Genomic DNA, 9576 nt, shown 5'->3' with positions numbered 1-9576 from the left:
ATTTCTTGATGTAGAGTAGTGAACACATATTCATGGCTGATATGCGGATACCGGATACCTTTAGTAGTCCAGGGCCCAGGATTTGCGATGTTTTGGCTTAATTGTAATTAAAGGAAATGCTTTGTTGAACTTAAAAGCATATTAAAGCACATAAAAGCATATTAAAAAAATCACTGAAAAGTGATAATTTTAAAATTACAGGAAAGTGCCACTCGGAGGTTAAGCAAAATTAAATTAAAACTTATAGCTACTTTAGTTTTTTTCAATTTATAAATCTAGTTTAAATTAAACTAAAAAGAAATATATCTTTTTTGTAAACAAACACATTTAACGGCTAAACAGCTGGCTCCGGTTGGATGATACTGCGCAGGACGAGTGTAATATCCATCACCGTCTCGGAGGTAGGTGTAGAAAAGTGTTACACTTTTTTTCCTACAGCATTTCAAAGAAATGAGTTGTACGCGTTCTACGACAGAAGTTGAGTGTATCGTGAAAAAAAGTGTAAACACTAGAAAAACAAAGAAACAAGAAAGTGGCTGCATTCAGCAGAAAACTGCGATGACTAATCGATTACTTAGCGATGTGTAATCGCTAACGATTCTTCTGAATGGTATACTTTTATGTACATACATACGAAAAAGGTTATGACAACTGTCACATTTTTCAAAATGATTTGCAAATACGTGAAAGACACCCCAAGAACAGAAATGAGAATTATTATGAAATGGTAATTTATAAATAACCCCATTGAATTCATACATAGTTTCAAATTCTTGAATTTCTTGCGACATAGGTAAACCTAATAGGTACATACGAATAATCCAACAAAGCAGTTCAGATATTTATCAGTGTGATTTATATGCCTTTCAGCCTTCCTTGCCTGCAATTCATGTTTTTTTAAGATACATAACTTAAAATATACGTGTTAGACACACGTCATACGTCAATCTCATTTTGATTTGCTAAGTAATCATATTTCAAAACCGATGTTTAAAATGGCGACCGATAAGTCATCGTATGATAACTAATCGACAATTTATGTGGCATTCAGCAGAAAATCACTAAGCGATTAGTCATCGATTGAGTCTGCTGAATGCACCCAGTGTAACACTTTTACACTTTTCGTACACTTTTCAAGAACTAGTGTTACACTTAAAACAAAGGAACAGACCTAATATTGGTCGCGTTCACCAGAATAATCCGAGTGCAATCCGATTAATTTGCGCTGAAACGCTGACAGTTTTTTTACTAGTGAACGACTGACGTTTGACATTCGATTGAGAGTGTTCTGTGTTCCATATTCCATTTGTTTATGTTTTTATTCTTTGTTTATATAATTTATAACCTAAACCTAGACAGTTTTGTTTTTATTTTAAATAAAACTGAAACTGTCTAAACTAAAATGGATAATATTCTTGAAGAACTTTTGTTTGGGGACGAAATTAGCAAATGCCGTTATACATTTAGCAGATGTACCTACCTCAAATTATTCCAGAAGGATGAGATGAAATTAAATATATATAAACCATAATTCAATATCCAATTTAGAGAACATTTTCGTATGTCCAGAACTACTTTCCAGGTAAAATTGTATAACAAATTAATAACATCATGTATATTATATTGTTATATTTCCAGGAACTATTTAATTGTATTGGTCATATCCACCAATTTGAAAACAGAATAATTCTATTGAAAAAAATTAATGTTTATGATGTGGATGCTAAGTAAACCAGATAATTTGTTGCTGGGGATACGTTTGGTTTGCCAAAGAGCTCTGGACATAAGATTTTCACCCAAATAATATAGAATTACAAAAAATTGGAAATAAATAATCTTGAATATCAATGTGTATATTGAGTTTAATTTTATTGTAAATATTCTATAATATAATTTTATTGTAAATATTGTATTAACACATTTGTGGACACATTTTCATATGCAGACAGTAATTTCCCTTTGTAAGTACATGCATATATAGTCGTATCTGCGAATGGGTTAATTGTAAATCGTAATCAATAAAAAATTTTTGTGAATCAATAAAAAACTGGTTTGTTTGAAAATAAATGTAGTACAAATGTGGTTATAATATTTATTTTCATGCTTAGATAAAAACTAAATGTATTGTAACACAACCTTTCATATATCTTCCTCCTCCATTGTTAAGCAGAATTTGTTAACAAGAATTGTCCCTCCATTCTTTTTTTAATAAGAGGAATTTCTTCCTTAGCGTTCCTAGTATTTGGTTGTGGCTCTAAAATTGCATTTGTTTCACTGAGAGCATCTAAAAGGTCTCTCAATCCTTATTTCGTTTGACATAGCCATACTCGTAGAAATAATTCTATCTGTATTGATGGTATTATCAGAGAACAACGAACACATGGTGGTCTTCAGAGTGCTCCCAACTAACAGTACCTTATGCTGCTGCGTTTTCTTTTACTGTTTTAACCCTTATCCGGGCAAGTGGGGCTCAATAGGCCCGAAACGCCATGTCTTTTATATGGAAGTAAAATGTCTTGCCCAGATAAGTATTAAAGTGAGCTTTCTCGTTTCAGAATTTTTTATCGAATACAGCTTCAAGATAACGTAACCATGCAAAATAATTATTTTTTCCCTTTATAGGATGCCAGCAACAACTTTGTAATGTAAGATTGCTTGGAAATGTGCTTCTGTATGAGCATCATAAAGGGATGTCTACTGCATTCCCAGTTTATCTCAAGAGTTAGTTGGTTGTGATCAAAGAATCTTATTAAAAAATAGATTATATCTCCCTCTAGTTCTTTTTTCATAGTACTTATATTAAATTTGGAGTATGCCTAATTCCATGAAATGACAACAAATAATATGATTGTAAATAGTTTTGAAAAAGCTGTTTAAACTGTATAATTAAATTTTTTTTAAAACGTCTACTTTTAAAAATTTCGTACCTAGGCCTGGATCCCGCATACCAAAAAAAAGTTGATTAATAGCAAGCTCAGATTTGTTAATAGCTTAACAGTGTCTAGTTGGACACACTTTGATGTATAGAAACACTGGAACAGGGGAAGCCTTAATTGTGGAACGTGCCATCCTGACAAGTTTATGATTGTGAAAACTAGCAGGTTGTTTTTAAGTTTATTCAATAGCAAACTTTGTATATTATAATATATGAAAAAATTTTTGTCCGAAAAATATGTTGGGCAGTTGGCTGAAAGACTTTGGTCGATGGCCTTTTAGTACATTGTATCAATAAAGTATGTCTCTCTCTCTATGTTGGGCATTTTAATAATTCCGACACGTAGAACATGTCAGAGGATAGGAATTATATTGGTGATAAATAGCAGTCTGATTTTGCATGCTAATGAAAGAGTAGCAAATCAATTGGAAGTTATGTCCGACACAATACATGAGACGTTTTTGTAGTCTGACGTTCGAAACCTGTAACCTGTTCAACAATTAAAACTTCCCGTTCCAGTGTTTGTTTTAAATTAAAACATCAAAGTTTGTCCGACTAGACACCGTTAAGCTAATAATAAATTTTCAGCTTGCTATTAATAAACTTTCTTTTTGTATGCAGGATCCAGGCCTATTAACTATTTAACTCGAGCAGATTCCATTTTACCAGCGAATATATATCTCGCATTCAAAATTCAGCATATCTAGATACTTAACTTAATGAAATCTTACCAGAATAATAAACGTTTATTACAAGAACAAGAAAATTTTGATAATAAATTAAAGATTCGGTCAGCTGTAGAAAGGTTTGAACTAATAAAATGCAAAATTAGAGGATTAAAATTTGATACAGAAAATATTCGATTAACGAACATTGTGTTTTACACAATTTTATAATATAGAAGGCAATAATGTTCTGGATAAATGCAATATTGAGTAGGTATGCTAAATAAAGAAATTAATAATATAACGGTGGGTGAAGAAGAATAAAAAATTGGAAATATTATTGAAAATAACTAATATGGAGTATTATTGTATAGGTATCTACCTACCTATATTAAATTTAATTTTATTGTAGGTAAATATTAATTACAAATAGTTGGTATGCAATCAATACCAATTTTTATAAGATTTGTGAATCAATCAAAAACTGGATTGTTGGAAAATAAATGAGTTAGGTATCTACTATACACATATTGTGTTAATATTTCTAGTAACTATATAAATAAAAAAACACAAATAGTTCTAACTTAATTTAGATATTAACTATATATAGGATACATATAAATAAGAACTACAAATATTTACAATAAATTACATACAATAATTATTGTATTTATATTCAATTTTAATTAAATTGTCCATTTTACTTTGAACTTAATTTTAAAGTTGGCGGGATTCAGCTATCACAGCACAATAACAAATTTAAGGCTGAATAAAATGGCGAGCGCTTCCAATCCGATTAATTCAGCGCACCGTTCACTAGTAAAAGAGCTTCCAATCCGATTGCAATCCGATTCCAAGCTCTCTGTTTGATGAACGCAACCATTAATATATCTACGGCATACGTCTTTGGTTTTTATCAGGTTTGTTCCAACTCGATACAAAACCGTTTTGCGCAATAACGAATAATTATGCGCAGTAACACATTTTTCGTTACTGCGCGGTTCACGAACCGTTCAAGAACGGTTTTGTATCGAGTTGGAACAAACCTAGATAAATCAGTTATCAGTGACGTAACTGTTCCAACATCGGTTTACAAATTACCGTCATGGGACGATAACGGCGATACAATTACGAACATGCGCACAACAAACGGTACAAGTAGTTTCGACGGTTTCTGGACCGTCCAAAAGTTTATGTTGGAACAAACCTATTTGTGGTTTTATTAGGTTTGTTCCAACACGACCGAGAACCGCCACGAAACGGTAACGCTCCTGCGCAGTAAACAAAATCCGGTCCAACAAAAATATGATCGTCATCGGATCGTCCTTCCCACTGCTCCAACAAGAATTGTGATCTTTCGGTGACGGTTTCGTGATGATCATTTCAGTAATCGGGCAAATGCATAATGTGCTGGTTGGACTGACTTGAGCACTAGGATTTAATTCTTTAAATTTTTTGAGCCTTTGATCGACTAAAAGCACACAAGCTGTCACCAACAAAAATGACAAATATATGATAATGATAGATAAATCAGTTATCAGTCAGATAACCGTTCCAACATCGGTTTCCAAATTACCGTCATGGGACGATAACTGGGCGATACAATTAGGAACATGCGCACAACAAACGGTACAAATAGTTTCGTGACGGTTTCTGGACCGTCCAGAAGTTCATGTTGGAGCCATTATAAATAAAGAGATAGTATTTTCCCGCAGCTCAAATACGTCCGAGTTCGCGCATTGATTACGTAACTGGAGACCGGAAATTGAATTTGAATTCTTGTTCAAGTTAAATGGCATTTGTATGCATTATGTGATGAAATTATTCAATTAACAAAATAACATTAAACTTCAATGTATTCGAAAAGATTTTAGTGTCGAGATTCCAGTCAAAATAACTGTCAAAGATAAAATATAAAATACAACCGCGAACAATTCAAAGTAATCGGACATTACGAATGATTACGAACCATTACGAACTTGCCAGTCTCCAGTTACGTCACGACTTCCGGATGTGCAATATATTATCTTGTTATTTATAGGTTTGTTCCAACACGACCGAGAACCGTCACGAAACGGTAACGCTCCTGCGCAGCAAACAAAATCCGTTCCAACAAAAATATGATCATCATCGGATCGTCCTTCCCACTGTTCCAACAAGAATTGTGATCTTTTAGTGACGGTTTCGTGATGATCATTTCAGTAATCGGGCAATAGGGTTTTTCAATTGATTGTCATTTGTTTCGAGCTACTGTTAAGACCGCGTCCCACCATCAAATAATTTGATCAAACTGGTTTGAGCAAACTGAAAGTGACAGTTAGTGACGTCACATCCTGAGTGTTCTTTGTGGATAATACCTAATGAAAAATTTTAATTTTAAATAAAGTACAAACAAGTTAGACAACTCAATACAAAAAATTTTATCAAACTAGACTGATAGTGAGAGCACAGATTTTTAAGACCGCGTCTCACCATCAAATAATTTGATCAAACTGGTTTGAGCAAACTGAAGACCGCGTCCCACCATCAAATAATTTGATCAAACTGGTTTGAGCAAACTGAAAGTGACAGTTAATGACGTCACATCATGAGTGTTCATTGTGGATAATAATGAAAAATTTTAATTTTAAATAAAGTACAAACAAGTTTGACAACTCAATACAAAAAATTTGATCAAACTAGACTGATAGTGAGAGCACAGATTTTTAGAATTTCAAAAAAACTGCAATTGTGACGTCACTTTGACGTACTTCAATTTATTACCTAAAACTCTCGAAACTCCAAAAGATAACGTGCTTTAGGCACCAGGTGCTTCGGTGTCTGTTCTGATGGCGTTTTTGTGTTCAGGTACCTGAAAAACCCATGAGTAATCCGTTTTCATCAATTTAGTACCTACAGAAAACACTCAAAACTCCAGAAGATGACCTGCCTTAAGCACCAGATGCTGCGTGGGTTGGGTCTGATGCCATATTCATATTCAGCAGCCCCAAAAACTCAAGAGTAATCCGTTTGCACTAATTTAGTACCGAAAACTATCGAAACTACAGAAGATAACGTGCCTTAGGCACCAGGTTCTCAGGTGTCTGTTCTGACGGCGTATTTATGTTTAGAAACCCCAAAAACCCATTAGTCATCCATTTGCATCAATTAAGTACCGAAAACCCTCAAAACTCCAGAAGATGACGTGCCCTAGGTACCAGGTGCTCTGGTTTCCTTCTGATGACGCAATCGTGTTCAACAAGGCCAAAATCGGATTAGTAAGTAATCCGTTTGCATCAATTGACTGCCGAATACCCTCGGAACTACAGAAAATGACCTGCATTAGGCACCGGGTGCTCCGAGGGTGACATCTGATGGCGTATTCGCGTTCAACAACCCCAAAAACCAATTAGTAATCCGTTTGCATCAATTTTGTTCCGAAGACTCTCGAAGCTCCAGAAGATGACGCCCTTAGCAATAACCTTGGGCACCAGGTTCTCCGGGATTCGGTTCTGATGGCATATTCGTACTTAGCGACCTCAAGAACTGCCCGAGTAATCCATTTGCATCCATTTTATGCCGAAAACACTCGAAACTTCAGAAGATGACGTGCCCTAGTAGCGAACCTGGTCACCAGATACTCCGGAGTTCAATTCTGATATCATATTCGTGTGTAGCAACCCCAAAAACACGTAAATAATCCGTTTGCATCAATCTAATACCGAAAGCCCTCGAAACTCTAGAAGATGACGTCCCTTGCAGTGACCTTGGACACCAGGTGATCGAGAGGTCTGTTCTGATGGCATATTCGTGTTTAACGACTCAAAAACCCCCAGTAATCCATGTTTATCAATTTAACGCCGAAATCTCTTAAACTCCAGAAGAGGACGCACCTTGCAATGAGCTTTGGCTCCAGGTGCACAGGGAGTCGCTGTTGATGGCATATTCGTGTTTAGCGACCTCAAAAACCCGTAAGTAATCCGTTTGCATCAATTTTATACCGAAAGCCCTCGAAACTCCAGATGATGACGTCCCTTACAGTGGCCTTGGGCACCAGGTGATCTTAAGGTCTATCCTGATGACATCTTCGTGTTTAACCACCTCAAAAAACCCCCCGAGTAGTCCAGTTATATCAATTTAGTGCCGAAATCCCTCGAAACTCCAGAAGATGACGTGCCTTAGTAGCGACCCTGGGCACCAGGTTCTCCGGAGGTCAATTCTGATATCATATTCTTATTTAGCCACCCCTAAAATCCATGAGTAATCCGTTTGCATCGATTTAATGCCGAAAACCATCGAAACTCCAGAAGATGACGTCTCTTGCCGTGACCTTGGGCACCAGGTGATCCGGGGATCAGTTCTGATGGCGTAATCGTATGCAGTGACCCCAAAAACCCCCCAAATAATAAATTATGTTCCTTAGTACATTTTATTTGACTTTGACTTTATTTTTAATTTTGGATGCATTTTATGCACTTTACAGTGCAATTATGCATTTCCACCCATTTTTGAATAGTAGACTTTTTTCCTGACGTCATCCTGAACATAATGCAAAAAACTGCAAGTCTTTAGGTGCTGTATTTAAAAATTTATTTATTCGTTTGTTTTTAGTGCTAAATGCCCTGGTCTAAAGCCACAAACCAAAAGTAGTAAAATAGCCCTGAGAATAAAGTTTATAAGACAATTTAATTTAAATTTGGTTTTGTTCTACATAAGCAGTAATTAAAATAAGTAATTAATCAAAATAAGAATTTGCTGAATCATAACAGAGAGAAATACAGAGCGTAACAATACATAGTACATACATATCCACAAACATTTTCCCCTTTTAAATAGAAATTGAGTCATATTTCTGAGCTCGGTAACTTTTGAATGGTATAACCGATTTTCAAAATTAGACATGCGTTGGAAAGGTAATGATCAATATTATTAGAAGCCGCAAAGGTCGGTCTTACATTTTCGAAGTTTTTGGGAGTTTTGGGGACGAGAACGAAAAACAGACCCTAAATAGGAAGGGCTGTAAAATCCATACCCTAGGACCAAAATTGACGGTTGATATATGAATGGGTGAGTCTTGTCCTGAACTTTAATTTGGGAGTTGGCCCAATTTTCAATTCAGTCAGATTTAGAAAATCGAAAATTTCGTGTATATCGATGGTTGAGAGCGCAGATATAGTATGTCCACTTTTTGCTGATTTTAAGATAACATAAGAATATTCAGTAGGGTCATATTATGAATGTTCTGCATAATTATTAGGTCTGGATCCCGCGTATGAAAAAAAAGTTGATTAATAGCAAGCTGAAAATTTGTTAATACCTTAAGGGTGTCTATTCGGATAAACTTTGATATATGGGAACACTGGAACAGGGACAGTTTTAATTGTGGAACAGGTTAAAAATTTGGAACGGTCAGACCACGAAAACGGCACATTTACTTTGTCCGACAGAATAGACTTAAGCTCTCCGAACCACAAACCATACATACTCATAGACGTTTCACGTAAATTGTCAAGGTCAAGACAGCAAATTAGTTACCATTCCAATCCAGAGAAGTCGCTGTCAGTCAATTTTCTTGTCATATTTAACAACTGACAGTTGACAATTAAACTCATTTGTTATTTACTTTTTATTTTACAGTGTGTGGTTTAATTATTTTATTATAGTGGTGTTACGTTTTTAATTAGATTTAATCACAATATTAATCAATTGTATTAACCATCCGTTTTTATGAGTAGAATTTTTAGTTTACATTGATCAGATGCCCTAATAACACAAAACATTCCATGAATGTTCCTAGAATGTACACACAGGACATTGAAAACATTCCTGGAATGTCTCCAAATGCACACGAATGTCCCTGGAAAGTTCCAGGAAAGTGCTGTGTCAGCATTTTAAATATTCTTAGAATGTTCTGTTGGAACATTCCATGAATGTCTACGAATGTTCTTTGGACATTCACAGTCTATTTTTTAGACTGAATGTCTTGTTGGAACATTC

At 35.0% G+C, this 9576-nt stretch overlaps 1 long non-coding RNA gene across 1 annotated transcript; it reads left to right on the top strand.

Annotated features, from left to right (window-relative positions):
* Window positions 1-1009: 1009 nt before the first annotated feature.
* On the top strand, window positions 1010-2082 carry LOC126892062 (uncharacterized). Its single transcript, XR_007700659.1, has 2 exons — window positions 1010-1582; window positions 1639-2082. It is a non-coding gene; the product is annotated as an uncharacterized LOC126892062 (long non-coding RNA).
* The last annotated feature ends 7494 nt before the right edge of the window (window positions 2083-9576 follow it).

Source organism: Diabrotica virgifera, chromosome 9 (assembly GCF_917563875.1).
Source record: "Diabrotica virgifera virgifera chromosome 9, PGI_DIABVI_V3a".
Taxonomy (NCBI): Eukaryota; Metazoa; Arthropoda; class Insecta; order Coleoptera; family Chrysomelidae; genus Diabrotica; species Diabrotica virgifera.
This window is presented reverse-complemented; position numbering and strand designations above follow the sequence as displayed.